General features: G+C 42.4%; 1 protein-coding gene across 1 annotated transcript in view; it reads left to right on the forward strand.

Moving 5' to 3' along the window:
• Positions 1-5271: 5271 nt before the first annotated feature.
• The window catches only part of ctnna2 (catenin (cadherin-associated protein), alpha 2), a 699326-nt gene continuing 680871 nt past the window's right edge, over positions 5272-23726 (forward strand). Inside the window, exon 1 of the mRNA XM_060915970.1 lies at positions 5272-5321. The gene's annotated coding sequence lies outside the window, so the exon portion shown is untranslated. The remainder of the gene's footprint in view (positions 5322-23726) is intronic.

Raw genomic sequence — 23726 nt, forward strand, 5'->3', positions numbered from 1 at the left:
CGCCTTGAAGTGTTCCACCAAAGATCCCTCAAGCAGATCTTAAATGTCAGGTGGTGGCATCGCGTGACCAATGTCGAGGTTCTACAATGTGCAAACACCATCTCGATTGAATCTATGCTACGCAGCAACAGGCTCCACTGGCTTGGCCATGTGTCCAGGATGGATGACTCTAGAGTCCCTAAACAGCTACTCTTTAGCAAGCACAAACATGGAAAGTGCTCTAGGGGTAGACCCCATAAAATATGGAAGGACTGCGCCAAAGAAGACCTTAACCTCTTCAGGATTGACAGCCAGTCCTGGTACCAGCATGCCCAGGATCGCCATGATTGCAGAGGCCATCTTCTCACCGTAAGACAATGATGCGAAAAGAAACTTAAGGGCAGAGTAGAATCAAGAAGACACAGATTACATGAAAGGGCTGGACAGGTCCCCCGTCATCAGTGACTAATGGGGACCTTAAGTAAGTAAGTAAGTAAGTAAGTGTAGGTGCAATAGGCTTATCAAACCAGTCTCATGTGAAAAGGGATCAGTCTCATAAATTCATTAATCATTAATTCAAGTGTCTAATAGTTTATAGCTAAACTATTAAAATCAATGGAATAACTTAGTGGTGATGTTGCTATAGTTTATTGAATATTGTAGCTCTAATGTAATACATTTATTCTAGATCTATAATATTCATATAACAACCAAATGGGAGAAGGCAATTAGAATACTTGTTTGGCAGAGGTTGGCACTCAGTGAATGTTGTAGCAATAGACAGGACACAGTTTATTCCAAAGATATCATTTATTGAAATAGCTGACGTGAATTAGCAAACTAATACTGATCAGATATAGCAACAATAGCAGCCAAGGAATAATTCAAAATAAATGGTGATACAGTGTATACAAATAAGAATCAATATGATGATAACTAAGGCACTAATGGTGATCAGAAGTAATAAGCTATATGCCAGTGTTACAGTGTAGGGGCGAGTGGGTGTTAAACTGTGATAGGGAAATCATGTGTTTATGTGTGTCTGTGTGAGGGTGTGTGTATGAGTAGGTGTGTGTGTAAGAGTGTGTGTGTGTGTGTGTGTGTGTGTGTGTGTGTGTGTGTGTGTGTGTGTGTGTGTGTGTGTATGGAATGCAAATGGAATGCACAAGCCTTGTGCTAGGCCTTGCCTAGAGGGGGATGGTCAACAAGGAGAGTGTACGAAGGAGAGACAAAGGATCTATAGTTTGAAAACTAGTCTTGGCTAGGCCTTAAACCCAACTTCTACTCAACCCTTAGCTACTCCTAAAATCCCAATGTTGAGGAGTGGAGTATGACAGAGGGAGTTAAAGAGACAGAGAGAGAGAGAGAGAGAGAGAGAGAGAGAGAGTGCATGCATGATCTAACTAAATACAGATAGTAAACAAAGTAAATCAAACAACACACGGTCTAAGACCGACTTTCATGTGAATCAAAATGTGTACATTTAAACCATGAATGAATTCAAATAAACAACACTCTTCACATTAACTAGCCACAACTAAGACAAACAATTGCCCAGATGCCAGCCTTACTTGAGATCGCTCTTGTTTGGCGACTGAAAGTGCGCCGTCTGTTATCCGAAGACAGCGCGGAAGGCAGGTCCAGTGAGAAAACAGTTCTGTTCCTTTCACTTTTACAGCTTGTCAGCTGAAGATCTTCGGTGTCCCATCGGTCGTCCAATGTTCTGGAAGGAATCTTGTTTATAGTTCGTCATCGCTGCGAAAGGGAAAAGGATATCCGGTCGCCTTTTCTCTTTAAAATACTGTGTGGGTTGCAGTAACTAGCCGGTTCAGTTATTATTACAACTATGCAAAGATCAAATACATTGAAGTTTGGCTAAAGATCCGGTATCAATAGCTCGTTCTTTGTTCTTCTGTAGCACAGATGCAACGACACCTCTCTTTCACGCATGGAATCCACCGCCAGAGAGAAAGAATTTTGATTCCGCCGCAGCAGTGGCGGGTCCTGAAAATTTTCTTAGGAGGGGCAAATTATCCAATAATGTCATAAGGTGACTCATTCAACAGGTACATTATAGGTAGCCAGACATTATTGACTCTTTTTTGTTTTCTCTCTGCATATCACAGTTCCATGCCACTTCTGTCCACTAGATGGCAGCACATTACAGAAATCTTTTCCCTGTAGCTACCTAAGCTGTGTTGTAAAGTTGCAAACAACATTCACAATCGAAGAATAGTTTGGCTCCACAATGACCAATTCCAATTACGCCCTATTCACTATTCACATTATTTCAATATTGTATGATGTGAATGATATCTTTATAAAAGATATGTCCAACAACTAAATAAGAAAGGAAACCATATTTTTAAAAAATAATACATATTTATTTGCCAATCTTGAAAGTACTGTTCTACAGAATGTTCTGTAAATAGATTTTGTACTTCAAACTCCATGACCAGCAAGAATTTTACAGACTGTGCAACTTAAGGACAACAGGACAGTGCACTTACTGTAACAAAACATTGTAAATAGTTGGCTAACATAACAATAGCAGTTGAATAAATAGATGAGTGGATCTTTAGATCTTGCAATTACTGGTATTTACCAAGGATATTACCAAAGTGCTAACTCTCAGAGCAAAGTGTGGCAAATATAAAAATACACATTGAAAACATCAAAAGTGAACTGATTCTGTGACTGTGTGTGTGTGAGTCACGAAGTCAACCAAACCCAGAAAAACACCACGGTGACTGGAGTCCTCAGTTTCGTCTTTGCCTTGTAGAGCTAATTCGAACACTCCACAAAATTTCACGCGTTGGATGAGCCGGTTTAATATGTGCCTGTTCTTGCTCACCTCATCGTTGTGGTGGCGAACTGCTAGCCTGTAGCCCTCATCCGGTTGTGTAGCGATGTTCACTCTCCCAAAAGCCGAAAATTTCAGGCAGCTGCCCATGTGAATCTTTAATGACTCATGTTTTTTTATTTTCTCTGACAAATGATGCATGTCCGAAACTCCAGTGACCGTCCAAGCAGTGTTGTCTGTGGAGCCACCTCCAGGGTGGAAAAGTAAGCAGAGGGAGCAGAAAACCGCTGAGGCGTCCTCGCAGTCAGCTCGCCAGGATTTGCGCTGGGACCATGTTGAAGTAAAACCTCGAGTATATGATTTCCCTCCCTTTGTCGAAATTTGTTTTACGGTATGTTTAGATTTGGTCGAGGGGGGTCCAGCTTGTTTTGTTGCCAATTTAACTTGATTTGATCGCTGACTAAATGGAACTTCTTTTAAAGACCGCACTGAATTGCTTTCCACATCCATCTCACCTCAGAAACTGAGCGGATCGAACGCAACTTTGCCGCGCTTCGCAGTGACGTAAGCACGTTAGGGCGAGCCCCCCTGGAACCCATAGAGATTGCATTGAAGTGTCAGTCAGGAGAAAAAAAAATATTAACATGGGACTCTATCAGTGAACTCTTGGGCGATTTTCAACGTGACTGAAATCGCCCCAAAAGGGGTGGTACTCTAGAAGCAAGACCACCCTGATTGGACAATGATACCCAGAGACAGATTAAAACGGCCTAGAGCAGCAGTGGTGAAAGTTTGTTTAAAAAAAAAAATAACTTTTTTTTTTTCATTTTGGCAGTGCGTCGCCCAATCGCCCTTATGCACCACCCGCCCTTGCGCCGCGGGTTTAAAGCACAGTCGTGATGTCACTGTATTTGGTATCATCTCTGTATCCAATACCATTACAGGGAGTCAGAAGAATGGGCGAAGATAGAACATGGCATCGAGTACAGGGATTGGTGTGTTCAACGCTGTACAGTGAAAGGGGGAAGATGGTTACTATGGTTACGACATGGCAACCCCCCTACATAAATAAGTTCATCTCATCTCATCTCATTATCTGTAGCCGCTTTATCCTGTTCTACAGGGTCGCAGGCAAGCTGGAGCCTATCCCAGCTGACTACGGGCGAAAGGCGGGGTACACCCTGGACAAGTCGCCAGGTCATCACAACCATTCACACGCACATTCACACCTGGGCGGCACGGTGGTGTAGCGGTTAGCACGGTTGCCTCACAACAAGAAGGTTCCTGGTTCGAACCCAGCGGCCGGCGAGGGCCTTTCTGTGTGGAGTTTGCATGTTCTCCCCGTGTCTGTGTGGGTTTCTTCTGGGTGCTCCGGTTTCCCCCACAATCCAAAGACATGCAGTTAGGTCGACTTTGGGTGGCCTTGGGCTGAGGTGCCCTTCAGCAAGGTACTGAACCCCTGACTGCTCCCCAGGCGCTCTGGGCTGCCCACTGCTCTGCGTGTGTTCACTGCTTCAGATGGGTTAAATGCAGAAGATGAATTTCACTGTGCTTGAAGTGTGCATGTGACAAATACAGGTTTCTTCTTCATCTACGGTCAATTTAGAGTCACCAGTTAACCTAACCTGCATGTCTTTGGGAGGAAACCCATGCAGACACGGGGAGAACATGCAAACTCCGCACAGAAAGGCCCTCGCCGGCCACGGGGCTCGAACCCGGACCTTCTTGCTGAGAGGCGACAGCGCTAACCACTACACCACCGTGCCGCCCCAAAATGTTTTTAGTTTGTGAAATTTTCATTCAATTTCTTTGTGATGTTTTAACTTTTGTAAATATTTCCAGGTTGTTGTAAGGTGTTTATTTTAGGCTGGTAAAGAGTGTCTGAGAAATGTTGAGTTGAAAATAATTTATTCAGTTTTTTTTTTTTTTTTTACATTTGTAGTCCTAAATGTACCACATGTACTGTCAAGCGACTTTCTTTCTTTCTTTCTTTCTTTCTTTCTTTCTTTCTTTCTTTCTTTCAGGAAATAACCCCAGTTCTCTGCTGTCAGCTCACACACCGCTGAGCCAGCGCCCCCTCTTTCCCTCTCTCACTATTTGGCAGGACTGATGTCGCTCCCGGCTCACACTCGGTTGCGCTCAGAGTGCTGCCGCACTGCGCATGCGCGAACCCCTCAGCTCCCCCTCCACACGGCCTGAGTGGTGGTTCGTATTCCCGAGCGTGAGCGCGCACCGTGCACGCGCCCTCGGCACCTGCTTTTCTGTAGAAGGGTGTCATTATTTGGCAGGGAGCGGCACCAGAGACACGAGCAGAGCAGAACATCTCCTCTCCTCTCCTCCCTGTGACCGACACCGAGCCGAGCCGTTTCTGCACAGCTGCAGCTCGCACCAGGAGGATTTTATTCCCTGTTTCCGGTGTTTCCAGGAGGCGTGTTTATATATTATATATATATTTTTTATCATTATTTATTTATTCCTGTCTCTTCTATTTCTAAAGGAAGAACCTCGCGCTCGCTCTCTCTCTCTCTCATCTCAGAAGGTAAAGGATCCTCCTGGAGCTAGGCGTGGGTCTCTCTCTCTCTCTCTCTCTCTCTCTCTCTCTCTCTCTTATTCTGGAGTGGGATGTGCCATTATTATTATTATTATTATTATTATTATTATTATTATTATTATTATGTGCGCGCGCAAAATGCAGAATGCAAATAGACCGTTTTGGGTTTTGGTGATGCTCCGTCATGTGCAAGCTGCATCCTTCTATCCATCCATCCTTCTTTCTCCATCCATCCATCCATCCTTGGTCTCCTGACAAGTTAGCCTGCTAGCATGCGTGCTAACCTCAGCACACCCGACTTCATTTCTGATTAAGGATGAAGGGAAGCAAACAAACAAACAAACAAACAGGAAGATGTGATGCAGCTGTGCAGGATGCGGTAATGCGTATCCGGGTTGCACGCGCTGCTTCTGTCCGAGATCCCGCGCGCCTTTGTCTCCTCATCATTGTGTTGATCCTGGAGGTGATGCTGCTGCATTTATTCCTCTGTTTCTTGTCCACGGCTACTCGTTTATTTTTATTTTTCAGAAGTTTCTTGAAAGCACAGAAGAGGAAGAGGATGAGTTCTAGTGTTAAGGTTGAGTTCCTCTGGAGCAACACCATGAGCAAGAAAGTATTGCAGATATTGTGTGTGTGTATGAGTGTGTGTGTAATTACCACCCACTATTTTTTTTCATCCAAATATCTCTCCATCTCTCCTGGTGTCTCGTTACAGCAGATCTTTCCTCCCTGCTTTCCCACACCGGATTTTCACGGCTGTGTGCCATCGTAACCGGAGCTCGGAGAAGGAATCCGGACGATGTGACACACCACAGACCCGATTTAGCAGCTGAAACTTTTTTTTTGACCGGAGAATAAACAAGCAGGAGAATGGAGAGATAGAGACAGAGACAGCTTTCATTCCTCACTCGCTACATGTTTACAGTCAATACGGTTAAAAAAGTGGGACAAACAACGATAGGTTTCTTCGTACACAACTTATACACTTGATTCTTGTTTCCGTTTCGATCTGGAGACAGATCAGAAGCTCGAATGCTCGGACGAGCAGATTTCAGGTTTTCGTGTCACAAGCGGAAAAAGAAAATAAACACGTTTTGTTGCTACTTTTCATTTTGTTTTCTTGTCATATTAACACTCGTAGGGCGGCACGGTGGTGTAGTGGTTAGCGCTGTCACCTCACAGCAAGAAGGTCCTGGGTTCGAGCCCCGGGGCCGGCGAGGGCCTTTCTGTGTGGAGTTTGCATGTTCTCCCCGTGTCTGCGTGGGTTTCCTCCAGGTGCTCCGGTTTCCCCCACAGTCCAAAGACATGCAGGTTAGGTTAGCTGGTGACTCTAAATTGACCGTAGGTGTGAATGTGAGTGTGAATGGTTGTCTGTGTCTATGTGTCAGCCCTGTGATGACCTGGCGACTTGTCCAGGGTGTACCCTGCCTTTCGCCCGTAGTCAGCTGGGATAGGCTCCAGCTTGCCTGCGACCCTGTAGAACAGGATAAAGCGGCTAGAGATAATGAGATGAGATGAGATTAACACTCGTGATGTTTATTTATTTATTTACACGACAGCATGGTTGAATTCTCAGATTCGATAACAGTATGGGCGGCACGGTGGTGTAGTGGTTAGCGCTGTCGCCTCACAGCAAGAAGGTCCTGGGTTCGAGCCCCGGGGCCGGCGAGGGCCTTTCTGTGTGGAGTTTGCATGTTCTCCCCGTGTCTGCGTGGGTTTCCTCCGGGTGCTCCGGTTTTCCCCACAGTCCAAAGACATGCAGGTTAGGTTAACTGGTGACTCTAAATTGACCGTAGGTGTGAATGTGAGTGTGAATGGTTGTCTGTGTCTATGTGTCAGCCCTGTGATGACCTGGCGACTTGTCCAGGGTGTACCCCGCCTTTCACCCGTAGTCAGCTGGGATAGGCTCCAGCTTGCCTGCGACCCTGTAGAAGGATAAAGCGGCTAGAGATAATGAGATGAGATAACAGTATGGTTCTGAACGTATGATAAATCACAGGTTTCTCGTAAAGGTAAAGCAAAGTGCTCGTTCTTGTAGATACGTGATCATTTCTAGAGTAACAGCTTTTTAATTGTTGATATGGTAACATTTATGTAAGGAGCCTCCAGTGTCAGCGCTTTGTCCCAGTCAGATGTAAATCTGTTAAGGAGTTTACACTTCTTTGCGGTTTCTTTGTAACACAACAAACTGCCTTCGAGAGAGAATAAAGAAAGGATGGTGAAGGAATGGAAGTTTATAGCTGCTTTAACATAAGTGAGAACAGGAACTGACTTGTATCATGTATCGACGTTCCATAACACTGAACCTAGCTCTAAACAGATAAAAAGTGTGATGTGTTGTTTATTATAAATTGAACATTGTAAATATTGGCAAAATGCTGTAGTATAAAAGTAATAAAACACTCCGGTGGGGATTATTTTCGTATCACGTCTGCGTTCTCACGTGATATATTCTTACCGTAACACTGCTCTACTTTACCATGAGACATGAATCGACATTTATCTGATTTATTTATTACGCAGCTATAGCTTCAGTTCACTAGAACTACATTTTAAACATTCATCCGTCCCTGTTCCATAAAACATAACATTCACCCTTATGGAATATCCGTAACCGCTTATCCTGTGCAGGGTCGTGGGCAAGCTGGAACCTATCCCAGCTGACTGTGGGTGAGAGGCGGGGTCCACCCTGGACAAGTCACCAGATCATTGCAGCCCTTATGGAATATTTGGAATATTAAACAAGTCACACGTTCTTAAGATCACAAGAAGAAGAAAATGAAGTTATGTGTTTTAGTTTCTTTAATTTCTCGGATATTTAGTGTGTCGTGATACGACTGATGAGGTTACATTCAACCCCTGTCACACAGATTCTGGACTGAAAGTAGATTTACTTTTTTAAGTAATAATTATTAGATTGTCCTTTGTGTTGTCCTTGATGCTCATCAACTATGTTTTGTGCATTTGCTATCTGTGTGTGAAAAACTCCACCCTGTTACTTGGTTAAGACCAAAGTGCAGCAAAGAACCCTGTATGAATGGGTGTGTTGGTGGGTAACAGTTTTCTAATGGATATTTTCTTACATTGAAATTAAAAAAAGTTTATTTTTGGAAAGTTGAAAGAGGTAACTGGTGCTGCAGACTGCTGCGTCTTGTCCACCCACTCGTCATATGTTTCTGAGCCCCAATAATCCGTTTCCGTGCCAACTGGCTCTTCTGCAGTGTGTTAAAAAGTGACTTTCTTTTCTCTGGAAGTAAGTGTGTGTGTGTGTGTGTGTGTGTGTGTGTGTGTGGTCATCATGGTGTCTCCAGGTCAGCGCTCTGGACTCGGCACACAGTTGGAATAAGTGCCAGTGTCCTTCAGTCAGGAATAAAACGCTGTGTTGTACTGATTTGGGGAAATAATCAGCAGCGGAGCAAATCGAAGTGACGGGTTTTATTCCTCTTCCATCACAGCGACTCGCTGATTATTACAACTTTTTATTCTTTAAAGAATGAGACAATGTTGTTTTTATCTGTTTATAGCCAAATTTAAGTTTGTGGTCATCCCCTCAAGAAGAAATAATATCTGTCTGTCTGTCTTAATGTTTCTTTCTTTCCTTTTTACTCAATTTTCTTTCTTTCTTTCTTTCTTTCTTTCTTTCTTTCTTTCTTTCTTTCTTTCTTTCTTCAGAGATTCATACAGAAAAAAACATCTCCAGCACTTACACTCATCCTTTCATTCTTTCTTTTTTGTTACTTTTCTCTCGTATTTCTCTTTTTTGTTATTCCTTTTTTCTTGCATGCACATTTTCTCTCCATTTCTTTTTCTGTCTTTTGAATGTTCTTTCTTTCTTTCTTTCTTTCTTTCTTTCTTTCTTTCTTTCTTTCTTTCTTTCTTTCTTTCTTTCTTCATTTTCTGCGGTGTGGTGCGGAACACACACCCTTCTGGCCCTTCACACTGATGTGCAGCTCTGTGTTCTGTTCTTTGTTGGAATTTGGATGTAAATCCACGCAGTGTGTTGTGATGTGAAGTGATGAGGTCAGAGATCAGTGAAGTGAATTTCAGTGAAACTTCTGATTAAAGCCTCAGGAGTAGAAAACCAATCTCATTCTGAAATAATCCCAGAGACAGGGATGGGAACGTGAGACTGGGAATGAATGTGTGAGGAAAAGCAGAGTGAAACATCACATGGGAAGAGCTTTTGGAGATTTCCATCAGATGTTAAAGGAAAAATGTCAGAGAGGCAAAGTGAGAGGCAGACAGACAGATGGGCAGATAGACAGATGGGCAGATAAACAGCAGCTGAACAGAACAATAACAGAGAGAGAAGAGGAGAGAAAGATGGAGAGAGATTAGACAATAGGGTGGGTGAGGGGAGAACACACAACCCATCGGCTCCACCCCTCAGAGTGTGCTCCTGGCTCGGGATGTGGGAGAGAGGACTGGGGGGATGAGAGAGAAAACACTGGATGACAAAAACAACAGACAGATTCTGGAGCGAGGGAATAAAAACAGAAGACGAGAGCAGCTGTAGGGTTGTGTTTGGTGCTGCAGCTTTACACGGACTCCACACTCACAGGGATCATTTAGAAAACTCTGCTTTTATGTTTGAGTCACATTTGAGCTTTCAGTTTCCCAAAATCTTCCCAAAGTGTCAGAATGCAGGACACTGAGGGTGTGGCCCATGACCCATGACCTTTACACCATTCCCACCATTTGCATATGTTTTGACAACACCAACAGACCAGAGAGCTCTTCAACTCCAGAGCTGTGGAGACTGGAGCTGAGCTTCTCCTTTCTCCCAGCACTGTGCTCTGATCCGAGCCGGAATGCCATACCTCTGGGCTTATAGATGTGTTTTCTTTTGGAGGCTTGCCATCAGACTGCTGGAACAATTAGACAAACAAACAGTTGTTTCATCAGCCAGAAACTGGACATGAAAATTATAGCTGATGTTTGTCCATTCAAGCCTCACGTATTCCTGCCTCACGTCTCAACATTCCCGCCTCACGTTTCAACATTCCTGCCTCACATTACTACATTCCCACCTCACGTTACCACATTCCCACCTCACGTTTCCACATTCCCACCTCACGTTACTACATTCCCACCTCATGTTTCAACATTCCCCCTCACGTTTCAACATTCCTGCCCCACATTTCCACATTCCTGCCTCACATTTCAGCATCCCCCTCATGTTTCCACTTTCCCACCTCACGTTTCAACATTCCTGCCTCAAGTTTCAACATTTCCACCTCACATTACTGCATTCCCCCCTCACATTTCAACATTCCCACCTCACGTTTCCACATTCCCACCTCATGTTTCAACATTCCCCCTCACATTTCAACATCCCCCTCACGTTTCAACATTCCCTCCTCACGTTTCCACATTCCTGCCTCACGTTTCAACGTTCCCATCTCACATTACTGCATTCCCCCCTCACATTTCAACATTCCCTCCTGACATTTCCACATTCCCGCCTCACATTTCAACATCCCCCCTCATGCTTCCACATTCCCACCTCACGTTTCCACATTCCCACCTCATGTTTCAACATTCCCCCTCACATTTCAACTTCCCCCCTCACGTTTCAACATTCCCGCCTCACGTTTCCACATTCCTGCCTCATGTTTCAACATTCCCATCTCACATTACTGCATTCCCCCCTCACGTTTCCACATTCCCACCTCACGTTTCAAAATTCCCCCTCACATTTCAACATCCCCCTCACGTTTCCACATTCCCGCCTCATGTTTCAACATTCCCATCTCACATTACTGCATTCCCCTCTCACGTTTCTACATTCCCCCCTCACGTTTCCACATTTCCCCCTCACGTTTCAACATTCCCGTCTCACATTTCCACATTCCTGTCTCATGTTACAACATTAATGTCTCACATTTCCACATTCCCCCTCACATTTCAACATCCCCCTCACGTTTCAACATTCCCGCCTCACGTTTCCACATTCCTGCCTCATGTTTCAACATTTCCATCTCACATTACTGCATTCCCCCCTCACATTTCAACATTCCCTCCTGACGTTTCCACATTCCCACCTCATGTTTCAATATCCCCCCTCATGTTTCAACATTCCCGCCTCATGTTTCCACATTCCTGCCTCACATTTCCACATTCCTGCTTCATGTTTCAACATTCCCATCTCACATTACTGCATTCCCCCCTCACATTTCAACATTCCCTCTTGACGTTTCCACATTTCCCCCTCACATTTCCACATTCCTGTCTCATGTTACGACATTCATGTCTCACATTTCCACATTCCCGCCTCACGTTTCCACATTCCCATATCAAATTTCAACATACCTGCCTCACACTTCAACATTCCCGCCTCCCGTTTCAACATTCCCAGCTCACATTTCCACATTCCCACCTCAAGTTTCAACAAACCCACCTCATGTTTCAACATTCCCATCTCACACTTCCACATTCCTGCCTCACATTTCCACATTCACACCTCATGTTTCTACATTCCCGCTTCAAGTTTCAACATACAATGGTATGCACAATTTTGGGCACCCCTAGTCAAAATTGCTGTTACTGTGAACAGTTAAGCAAGTTGAAGATGAAATGATCTCCAAAAGGCATAAAGTTAAAGATGACTCATTCCCTTTAAATTTTAAGCAAAAACAATTTTTTATTTTCATCTTTTATATTTTCAAAATGACAAAAAAGGAAAAGGGCCCGAAGCAAAAGTTTGGGCACCCTGCATGGTTAGTACCTAGTAACACCCCCTTTGGCAAGTATTGCAGCTTGTAAACACTTTTTGTAGCCAGCTAATAATCTTTCAGTTCTTACCTGGGGAATTTTCACACATTTGTCCTTGCAAAAGGCTTCCAGTTCTACAAGTTTCTTGGGCTGTCTTGCATGCACTGCTCTTTTGGGATCTACCCACAGATTTTCAATGATGTTTAGGTCAAGGGACTGAGGGCCAGGGCAAAACCTTCAGCTTGTGCCTCTTGAGGTATTCCATTGTAGATTTTGAGGTGTGCTTTGGATCATCGTCTTATTGTAGGACCCATTCTCTTTTTAACTTCAACTTTTTTACAGATGGTGTGATGTTTGTTTCCAGAATTTGCTGGTATTTATTCGAATCCATGCTTCCCTCGACCAATGAAATGTGCCCTGTGCCACTGGCTGCAACACAACCTCAAAGCATGATTGATCCACACCCATGCTTCAGAGTTGGAGAGGTGTTCTTTTCCTGGAATTTGGCACCCTTTTTTCTCCAAACTTTTTGCACACTGTGGCCAACAAGTTCTATTTTGATTTCATCAGTCCACAGGACTTGTTTCCAAAATGCATCAGGCTTATTTAGATGTTCATTTGCAAACTTCAGATGCTGAATTTTGTGGCTAGGATGCAGGAAAGGTTTTCTTCTGATGACTCTTCCATGAAGGTCATATTTGTTCAGGTGTCGCTGCATAGTAGAACAGTGCACCACCACTCCAGGGTCTGCTAAATCTTTCTGAAGGTCTTTTGCAGTCAAACAGGGTTTTTTATTTACCTTTCTAGCAATCCAACGAGCAGTTCTTTCAGAAAGTTTTCTTCATCTTCCAGACCTCACCTTGATCTCCACTGTTTCTGTTAACTGCCATTTCTTAATAACATTACAATCTGAGGAAACAGCTACTTGAAAACACTTTGCTATGTTCTTGTAGCCTTCTCCTGCTTTGTGAGCATCAATTATGTTATTATTCAGAATGCGAGGGAGTTGCTTAGAGGAGCCCATGGCTGTTGATTTTAGGGACAAGTTTGAGGAGTCAGAGAATTTATACAGCTTTGAAATCTGCATCATCTGACCTTTCCTAATGAAGAATTTGAACAAGCCACAGCTCAATAAGCTAATTAAGGTCTGGAACCTTGGTAAAAGTTACCTGAGAACTCAAATGTATTGGGGTGTCCAAACTTTCGCATGGTGTTCCTTTTCTTTTTTCACTCTCCAATTGTACAAAACAAAAAATAATACACAAATCTTGCAGAAAATGCTGAAAAGAAATGTGTCGTCTTTACCTTCATGCCTTTTGGTGAACAGTTCATCTTCTGCTCACTTAACTATTCACAGTAACAGACATTTTCAGTAAGGGTGCCCAAACCTTTGCATGCCACTGTACATACCTCACATTTCCACATTCCCACCTCACTTTACTACATTCCTACCTCATCTTTTTACATTCCCATCTCATATTACTACATTCTCGCCTCACACTTCCACCTTCCTGCCATGTTTGTATAGGTTCACAGTTTGAATGAGACACCATCTGTTCTGTGTCTTCATGGTGGTTTTGTCTGTAATACGTAGCAGTGCTAAGCTAACTGTCCTGTTCCTCTGAGTTTTACGTCACAGCATTTATTAAATCACACAATATTTTTGTTTGTTTTTTTGTTTCCTTTTTTCTTTTTTATTTTATTTTGCTTCTTTTTATTCTTACATTTTGTACCATGATTTGTAGTTTATTCCTTTTTATTTTTTATCTGTCCTGTTCATTTTATTGTTTCATTTATTTCCTTTTCTTTAATTATTTGTTTATTTGTTATCATTGATCAGTTTATTATTTTTCCTGGACAGAGGGGTGAATGCTTTTATCACAGAGGGCTTTTTTTTAGTCTTATTAATTTCAAAGAAAGTGAGGAAACAACGTTTTATAGGTCTTTCTTTCTTTCTTTCTTTCTTTCTTTCTTTCTTTCTTTCTTTCTTTTCATATGTTTTATTTGTTCTTGTTTATCGGTTCTTTTCTTTATTTCTTATGAATCTGAAGAGAAAGTAATTGAATGACTTTAGCTGCTATAATATAAGTGATAACAGGAACAAACGTGTTCAGTGGACATTACACACCATTAAATGAAACTCGAACAGATAAAAAGTACTGCCTGTTAATAAACAGACCGTATGTTGTGATCGCTGGTAAAGTGCAACGGTATAAGAGGAATAAAACACTCTGTCATGCTGTTATTGAGGTGGCAGCAGTCATTCTGCCTCATCACTCCGCTCTGTTTGTTGATTATTTTCCGATGCCAACACCACACTGACTGTTTCATTCATTACTGTATCATTTACCTGTGACTCTCAGTGGGTGGAGCTGTGGCTTGGTCCCACTCCAGTCGTCGTGAATAAATCCTGGATTATTTTCTCCCGCTGGTTGTTGCTGGTTATGTTTCCCTAGAAATAAATGAGTCAGACTTTTCATTCGTTTGATCTGGAGCAGTAATTACAGCTGAGAATAATCTGATGGTCTGCTCTGTTCGGCTCTTTATCCTGCTCCAATCCCAAAACCGAGAAATGGAGTTCATCTGTCACCACAAAAACAACATGGAGAAATTTCTCCTCGCTCTTTAACACGTTTAAAGTGGAGATTTATACAGCGGTGTAAAGTCTGAAGGAGATGGAGAGAGAAGTTTAGGGGGTTTAGGAGCAGGAAGAGAGGAACAGGAAGAGAAGAGAGCAGGAAGAGAAGAGAACAGGAAGAGAAGAGCAAGAGAAGAACAGGAAGAGAAGAGAGCAAGAAGAGAAGAACAAGAGAAGAACAGGAAGAGAAGAGAACAGGAAGAGAAGAGCAAGAGAAGAACAGGAAGAGAAGCGCAAGAGAAGAGAGCAAGAGAAGAACAGGAAGAGAAGAGCAAGAAGAGAAGAACAGGAAGAGAAAAGAGCAGGAAGATAAGAGCAAGAGAAGAACAGGAAGAGAAGAGAGCAGGAAAAGAAGAGCAAGAGAAGAACAGGAAGAGAAGAGAGCAGGAAAAGAAGAGCAAGAGAAGAACAGGAAGAGAAGAGAGCAGGAAGGGAAGAACAGGAAGAGAAGAGCAAGAGAAGAACAGGAAGAGAAGAGAACAGGAAGAGAAGTACGAGAAGAGAACAGGAAGAGAGCAGGAAGAGAAGGGCAAGAGAAGAGAACAGGAAGAGAAGAAAGCCAGAAGAGAAGTGCAGGAATAAGAGAACAGGAAGAGAAGAGTACAGGAAGAGAACAGGAAGAGAAGGGTACAGGAAGATAAGGATACAGGAAGAGAAGAGCAAGAGAAGAACAGGAAGAGAAGAGAGCAGGAAGTGAAGTACAGGAATAAGAGAACAGGAAGAGAAGAGAACAGGAAGAAAAGAGCAGAAAGGAAGAGAGCAGGAAGAAAAGAACAGGAAGAGAAGAGCAGGAAGAAGAGAATGTGTTCCAGTCGTTATAGACGAGTGTAATGGTGAGAACTTGGTGAACACGTCACTTTTATTAGTTTTATTATTTATTATTATTATTATACATACAGGACATGTTCTCAATGGAATAAAAACGTGTTCTATTCCCTTCTAGCAGGTTTCATTCATTTGGTTTGATAGCACGCAATATTGTCATCATATCACTTATCCTACGTGTATTACGTCACTCTACCCAGTGGAGAATGAGCGTTGAATATGGTTTACGATATCGCATGGTTGTAAAGACAACATGACATCACACGTCAGAGACATAAAACTTCCGTGCTGACGGGCAACTGTGACAATTTGTAAACAAACATGGCCACCATTAAATACAGAAGATTTTGAGAGAATTTTGAAAGAGAAAGATGCGTTGAATACCCAAAAAGAATGTGTATGTGTAATAATAATAATAATATCGTCTGGCTTTTTTCGTGACATATCAGATATATTCCATTCAGCAACTAGTCTTCAACTCGTTCAGTATCGTGCTAGATGAATGGAATATACCTGATAGACCACGAATAAAGCCAGCCAATATTATTTAATAATTCCACTCTGCTGGAGTTAATGATCTGGAGATGATTTCAGTAAGATGTAAAGTTCACGCTCTGTCCGGGTCGTCGTTACACTGAGACGTGATGTGTGGCATAAAAATGTGAAGCTGTTCAACCCTGATGATTTCAAACAACTCCATTGCTTTCGTCATTCTCTCTCTTTTGAAAAAAAAACACTTTCTCTCATATTCTGTTCTTTCTTTCTTTCTTTCTTTCTTTCTTTCTTTCTTTCTTTCTTTCTTTCTTTCTTTCTTTCTTTCTTTCTCTACATTTTTGTTTCTTTCCTTACTCAGTTTTCTTTTTCTTTCTTTATGTCATTTTTTTACAAAAAGTGGTCATGTTTATCTGTTTATACCATAGTTGCATTTAATGTTGTAGATGTCCCCTCACAGTGAAAGAAGAAAAGTCATCTATCTATCTATCTATCTATCTATCTATCTATCTATCTATCTATCTATCTATCTATCTATCTATCTATCTATCTTTATTTACCTACATTTTTTGTTTCTTTCCTTTTGACTCAGTTTTCTTTTCTTTCTTTGTTATTTTTGAACAATAGTTGTTTCTCTCTTCATTTTTTTCTTTCTATCATTTTAGTCAAATGTTTCTTTCTTTCTTTCTTTCTTTCTTTCTTTCTTTCTTTCTTTCTTTCTTTCTTTCTTTCTTTGACTTCTTTTGTTCCTTGTGTGACATTAACACGTTCCTGATTTTTTAAAAAAAGAAAGAAAAGTGTTTCTTTCTCACAGTAGAGAAACATATTGATTATATGAGGAGTTGTGCTGCGGTGTAACACTCGGTGTGTGTGCGTGTGTGTGCATGTGTGCGTGTGTGGTATTTTACACTCCGTTGCCTGACTTCATCACTGCATTGTCTGGAGCTGTCATTGATTGTGTTGGAATGTTACGAAGGACTGCTAGTGGGCTGGATGGAATGTTCATTTTTCATGGTGGTGTGTGTGTGTGTGTGTGTGCAAAGACTCAGTGTGTGAGAGAAAAACTGAGAGAGACACAAACGAGTTTATTGGTGTGTACTGTCATAATGCAATTTATTTTCCTCTTGATCATTCTGTATCCAACACACACACACACACACACACACACACACACACACACACACACACACACACATATTTAAGTTGTCCTGATTCCTTGATATCTTCTGTGTAAAAATTAACCTGATGCATTTGATACATTAATTGGATGTTAATTAGGATTATTAATATGCATGAGTGTTGAGGCGGAGACTTAACACTAGGGGTGTGGCCATATGACAGATAGCACAATACTGGAAGACATTTCTCCAGCGCATGACATGTATCACCATATTTAGGTTTAACAATCCAACCTGCCAAACAAAGCAGTCGTTGAGTTAAAAACAAGTTTTGATGAGACTTTTATTTATAGTCTACCGAAAGAAATGAACCTGGAAATGGAGGGAAAGAAAATCTGTACACATTTTACAAAACAAATAAACATCAAATCAGCTGCTTCCAAGGTCCAGTCACATGAACATGATTTCGAAAAATAAACAAACAAAAAACCCCAAAACATCTCATCTCTAGCCGCTTTATCCTTCTACAGGGTCGCAGGCAAGCTGGAGCCTATCCCAGCTGACTATGGGCGAAAGGCGGGGTACACCCTGGACAAGTCGCCAGGTCATCACAGGGCTGACACATAGACACAGACAACCATTCACACTCACATTCACACCTACGGTCAATTTAGAGTCACCAGTTAACCTAACCTGCATGTCTTTGGACTGTGGGGGAAACCGGAGCACCCGGAGGAAACCCACGCGGACACGGGGAGAACATGCAAACTCCACACAGAAAGGCCCTCGCCGGCCCCGGGGCTCGAACCCAGGACCTTCTTGCTGTGAGGCGACAGCGCTAACCACTACACCACCGTGCCGCCCACCCCAAAACATATAATTACAAAAAATACCATGATGCCGGTTCGAGCCCCGTGGCCGGCGAGGGTCTTTCTGTGCGGAGTTTGCATGTTCTCCCCGTGTCCGCGTGGGTTTCCTCCGGGTGCTCCGGTTTCTCCCACAGTCCAAAGACATGCAGGTTAGGTTAACTGGTGACTCTAAATTGACCGTAGGTGTGAATGTGAGTGTGAATGGTTGTCTGTGTCTATGTGTCAGCCCTGTGATGACCTGGCGACTTGTCCAGGGTGTACCCTGCCTTTCGCCTGTAGTCAGCTGGGATAGGGTCCAGCTTGCCTGCGACCCTGTAGAACAGGATAAAGCGGCTATTGATAATGAGATGAGATGAGAGACCATGATGCCTATAATATATCTCAGTAAATTTTATCATTGCTTATTTGATGACGATATTAATATTGTATATATTGTATTATTGTATCGCCCCGCCCTAATGAACACATTCTTATCTGTCCAGTTGTCTTTAAAGGCGATATGCAGAACCATGGCCTCACTTTTTGTTTATAAATGTCTTGAGACCTCAAGAATAGAATAGGAATAGTTTTAAGTGTTATCTAATATAATTTTTACGATTAAAATGTGGCAGATCACAGAATCCAGGGACACATGTCTGCCCGGGGGCATTTTGAGTTATTGAAAGATTCAGAAAGTACAGTTTCTAAGCTTTCCAATGATGCCTTCCATGTGGAGATCTGACAATATTTGAAGAATGTGTGGCCTTTTGAAAGTGTATACTTCTTAAAACAGAAAAGGGAGAAAAGCGCCCTCAAAGTTTTCCATCTCAGTTACTCTGGGTGTAGGGCGGGCACATAATGCTGCTCATCTGCATGACATTAAGGAAAGCTCTACCCCCTACGAGCTAGCACGATACTACTTTCATGTAAACAAAGATCACCACGTCAATTTTCCTTCCATGCAAAGTATGCCCAACACAATTATGAAGTACAAAAATAAGTCCTAAAGTATACTTTAACGTTTTGTGGTTGAAAAATTACTCACACCGTAAGAAAGAAAGATAGCACGATGATGACACAACTAACACAACACTAGTTTCATGTAAAGCCTCGGTCACAACCGGCCGTACGGTACCGTGCTCCTACGGCCGGTCTACATGCAAAAAACACAAGAAACACACGGAGAGCGCACATGAAACGCACGAGAGCGCGCGTGTGAAAAGCACGAGAGCACGCGTGTGAAGTGCTGATTTTCGAGCCGCAGACCGGCCGCAGAGGTTCTTTGTCATGTCAAACAAACTATACGGGTGCTTACGTTTTTTTCAGGTTGCAAGACAAACTTATGGCCAATGCGCATCTTTCTCCGTGAACAAAAAAAAAAAACGCAGCGATTTGGGAAACGCCAAAAATCACACGGCCAAAAAATCGTACGTCCGGTTGTGACCTAGGCTTAACCAAACCACAACACTCTCCGTTACATGCAAAAATAACCACACAGCCTTAGATTAATAAACTTACCCCATCAGAAAGAGAAACGGCGCCTTGCACACACCAATGCCTCCGATGGAATGTAATCCTAGAACGGTCCGTGTATCATCCGATCATTCAAGTATTCCATTCAATCTGGAAAACGAGGTTGCGTTTTTTTTTGCTAGAAATGGTTATCTCCGATGTAAATACCGTGTGTCTGTTTGCTTCGCGGTGTTCCAGCTCCTCTGCGCTCTGTTTAGTAACTCATTCCATAGTGAAATTACATGCCTGTATGCAGTTAAGTAGCCATGCGCTCAGCCCGTATCATACAGCTGATTCGCAAAAAAAAAAAAAGACTTAAATCATCATGTGAATGGCCCATATGGTAATTTACCCACACCCCCCAGCAGGCTACAGTCCTGACAAAAACGAGACAATTTGCAACAAAAAATGTATGCTTTTCCAATAAAATAATCTATTATCTGAAATACTGATTGCATTCTTCAAGATCTCAACTTGTACATGATGGAAAAAAACAAAAAATCACAAATTTCGAAAAAAAATGCTTCTTTTGCGATTATCTCGGATTCGTTTCGGCCGACATGTGTCCCTGGATTCGGTGAGGGGTCAGAAATGGTTCATATAGGTAACGGTGTGAGTGAATGACCTTGACATCTGTGACGTCACAGCAGGAAGTCTATCGGTCTCATCGCCATTTCCGCTATACTAAAACACAGAGCTGACTGTAACTCTGATCCTCCATTTTGAGCTAATTTATCGCCATGCCACGTAGATGTGTTGCTGACTGGTGCAACAACATGACAGAAGGTGAATTTATGTTGCATTCATGGCCCAAGAATGTTCAAACTGCAAAGATTTGGACGCGTTTTGCGAGAAGTTCATGGGCACATTGAGCGCCTACGAAGTGGTCTCTCCTCTGCTCTGCACATTTTACTGAAGACTCGTACGAGACCTTTGATCTGTTGAGGAGTGCTGGCTATAAGCCCGTATTGAAAGAGGGTGCAGTACCAACAGTTAAAGGAAAAGAAAACTACAAGAAAAGGAAAGTAAGTTCAGTTGCACCAGTTCTCCTGGAGTGTGAGCCGAGGGTTGTTGGTAAAACCCAGGACGGAACGGGACGGGACATATTGTCACTGGGGCAGTGACCTCCCTGCGGTTGTTGCTAAAACCGGTGACGTCCCATCCTGGGTTTTAGTAATTGCCTGAGCCGAGCAGTAATGGCGGAATACTCAGTATGGAGAAAATAGAGAATGAGTGGAGCAGCCGTCTGATTTCTTCGCTGGATATGCTTGCCTCAGCAGCAATATCTCGCCCTTATGTGGAAGAAGCGAATGAATGGAGAACTGAACGAACAACTAAAAGTCAGATTGTTTCAAAACAATCGGCCACAAAATCGGCCTTCAGGAAGCGAGAACACAGATGGATAAAATGTGACTCTCATTTGGATACAAAACAACAAAAACAACGATACTCGTTGTTTACCTGCATTTAGATTAATACATGTAACTTGTATTGTGTGTTTAAGTTACCGGTAGGGGCGGCACGGTGGTGTAGTGGTTAGCGCTGTCGCCTCACAGCAAGAAGGTCCTGGGTTCGAGCCCCGGGGCCGGCGAGGGCCTTTCTGTGCGGAGTTTGCATGTTCTCCCCGTGTCCGCGTGGGTTTCCTCCGGGTGCTCCGGTTTCCCCCACAGTCCAAAGACATGCAGGTTAGGTTAACTGGTGACTCTAAATTGACCGTAGGTGTGAATGTGAGTGTGAATGGTTGTCTATGTGTCAGCCCTGTGATGACCTGGCGACTTGTCCAGGGTGTACCCCGCCTTTCGCCCGTAGTCAGCTGGGATAGGCTCCAGCTTGTCTGCGACCCTGTAGAAGGATAAAGCGGCTAGAGATAATGTGATGTGATGTGTGAAGTTACCAGTATAAGATTATTTAATTTGCTCCAGAATGTGATTGTCTCAGTTCATCTGATTATTTAATTAGCCTTTTACGTTTTATCAGTGAAAATGCATGCATGTACATGTGTGTTGCATAAGTTATAACACCTATCCTGTTTTAATGGAGAGTCAACCCGCAATCAACGACGTCAAATCAGTCTTAGTTGAGCAAGTCGGTAATGCTATTTCTTACTTTCACCATAAATTTTTATTTATATGACTTTGGTCTATAGCTGTCAAAGGCCTTGGCCTTAAAATTGGTTAACGCTGTGACGTCATGCACTCAGGGCTGGCTGGCTCAGCGGGGCAGCTCCAATGCCAACTTTGCGGTCGATTTTAACTCTCAAAAGTATATATATTTTTTATTCCCATTTATGCAGCATACAAGAGTCAAGGATGGAGATACTATCCACTCAGAAATGTATTTAAAAATAAAGGTTCTGCGTATCTGCTTTAAGCAGTTTTTGCAACAGTCCATGTGATAATTCTTTAGTTTTGTTAATTTCCGTTCTTTTGTTTTTTTTCAATGTCCTGTTTTTTCCTCTTTTTTCCTGTTTCCTGTTTTCCTGTGATTACTTGCGATGATATTTAGAAAACTAGAAATGTGATGACTTTTCAGGTGATGTACTTTCCCAAGTTGATGACTCCATGATGATTCTTGCATGAGAACAAGCTCCATCCACACCTGATCCATCTTTTTCAACACAAACCGCTTATTGTTATTTTGAACTTAAATAATAAATGACACTGTAGCTTTTTTGAGAATTTTAGGAAAAAAATGGTGAGTTGCCATACATGTCAACCCCCCACGGCTCTCACCTGTACTCCCTGGTAAAGAAATCCATAATTTCCATACCAAATCCATAGTAATATTTCATGCATAATAAAAATGTATCAGATCTTACCTAATACCTAATGTCAGATACTGTACAACCTTTGTTGGCTTTTGTGTGAAGAAATTAATTGACAGCTGTCTCTTTTTCTGGTTTGCATTCTTCACATGCATTTGAGAGTTCATGTGTTCCCTCACGTCGTAAATTCTAGAGGCAAACACTTTCACGTCTCTACAACAAATTGTGCAGTTGACATACTCAGCACCCATTTTGGAAGCGATAATTATTCCATTGAATGTTTCTGTCCATTCGGGAAGAAAGCGACCTCCAGTTTTAGATGTTTTGAGTTTTTTCTTCGGTGGTGCCGACATCTTGACCTCTTGACCTGTCTATTGTTACGCTACATGTGCTGTTATTTCCCGCTCGGTGTGCAGGAAAATCACAATTGCGCATGCTCAGACATTTGGAATGGCTTGTTGGTACTAGCGGAAGTACCGGTTGAGTAATTCTAAATGTAGAAAATGGCGGCTCCCATGCATTTTTGTATTTCATGACGATTTTTTTGATGGTAATAAATCAAAATAATTTTAAGGTGAAAATGTAGAAAAAGCCGTAGCTGAATACCACTACGCCCGTACCATTTTTAAAATGCCAAAATCCGTAGGGAATACGGGAAATCCGTAGGGGTTGACATGTATGAGTTGCATTAAAACGGTGCAATCAACCAGGTATCAGCATTCTGTCTGAAACACTGTACATTTATCACATCACCTTTTGACCAGCGCCTTAACTCGTCACATCTTCATCATCTTCATCTCACTTTTAAGATTAACATCCAGGAACTTCTGCCTTTGCAGTGAAGTAGGGCTGGGCGGTCTGTCAGAATGATCATATCATGATATTTGATGATGTCTCCACAAGTGAAGCGTTATGATACTGTATACAGGTTAGATAATAAAGTGCAGACAGAACAGTAGCTGTACAACACCAAACACAAATAAAATAAAAGAAAGAAGTGATTTCTAAATTGAATTACAGACAGAATGAACCCAAGATCCGCCTTTCGCCCGTAGTCAGCTGGGATAGGCTCCAGCTTGCCTGCGACCCTGTAGAACAGGATAAAGCAGCTAGAGATAATGAGATGAGATGAGATGAACCCAAGATATTTCATGTTTTGTTGGACAACTTCATTTCATTTGTTAATCTACATCCGTTCCTGCGTTTCAGACCTGCAACACATTCTGAAAAAGTTGGAATGGGGGCCATTTAGGGCAAGTAATGAGGTAAAACAATTAAATAATGATGTAATTTGAAACAGGTGATGTCAACAGGCGATTATAATCATGATTTGGTACAAAAACATGGAAAGTATCCAGGAAAGGCTTAGTCTTTGAGGAGTAAAGATGGGCCGAGGAACTCCAGTTTGTCAACAAATGCATGAGGAAATAATTGAAATGTTTAAAAACAATGTTCCTCAAAGAAAGATAGGAAGGGATTTTG

This window comes from Neoarius graeffei, chromosome 3, assembly GCF_027579695.1.
Source record: "Neoarius graeffei isolate fNeoGra1 chromosome 3, fNeoGra1.pri, whole genome shotgun sequence".
NCBI lineage: Eukaryota > Metazoa > Chordata > Actinopteri > Siluriformes > Ariidae > Neoarius > Neoarius graeffei.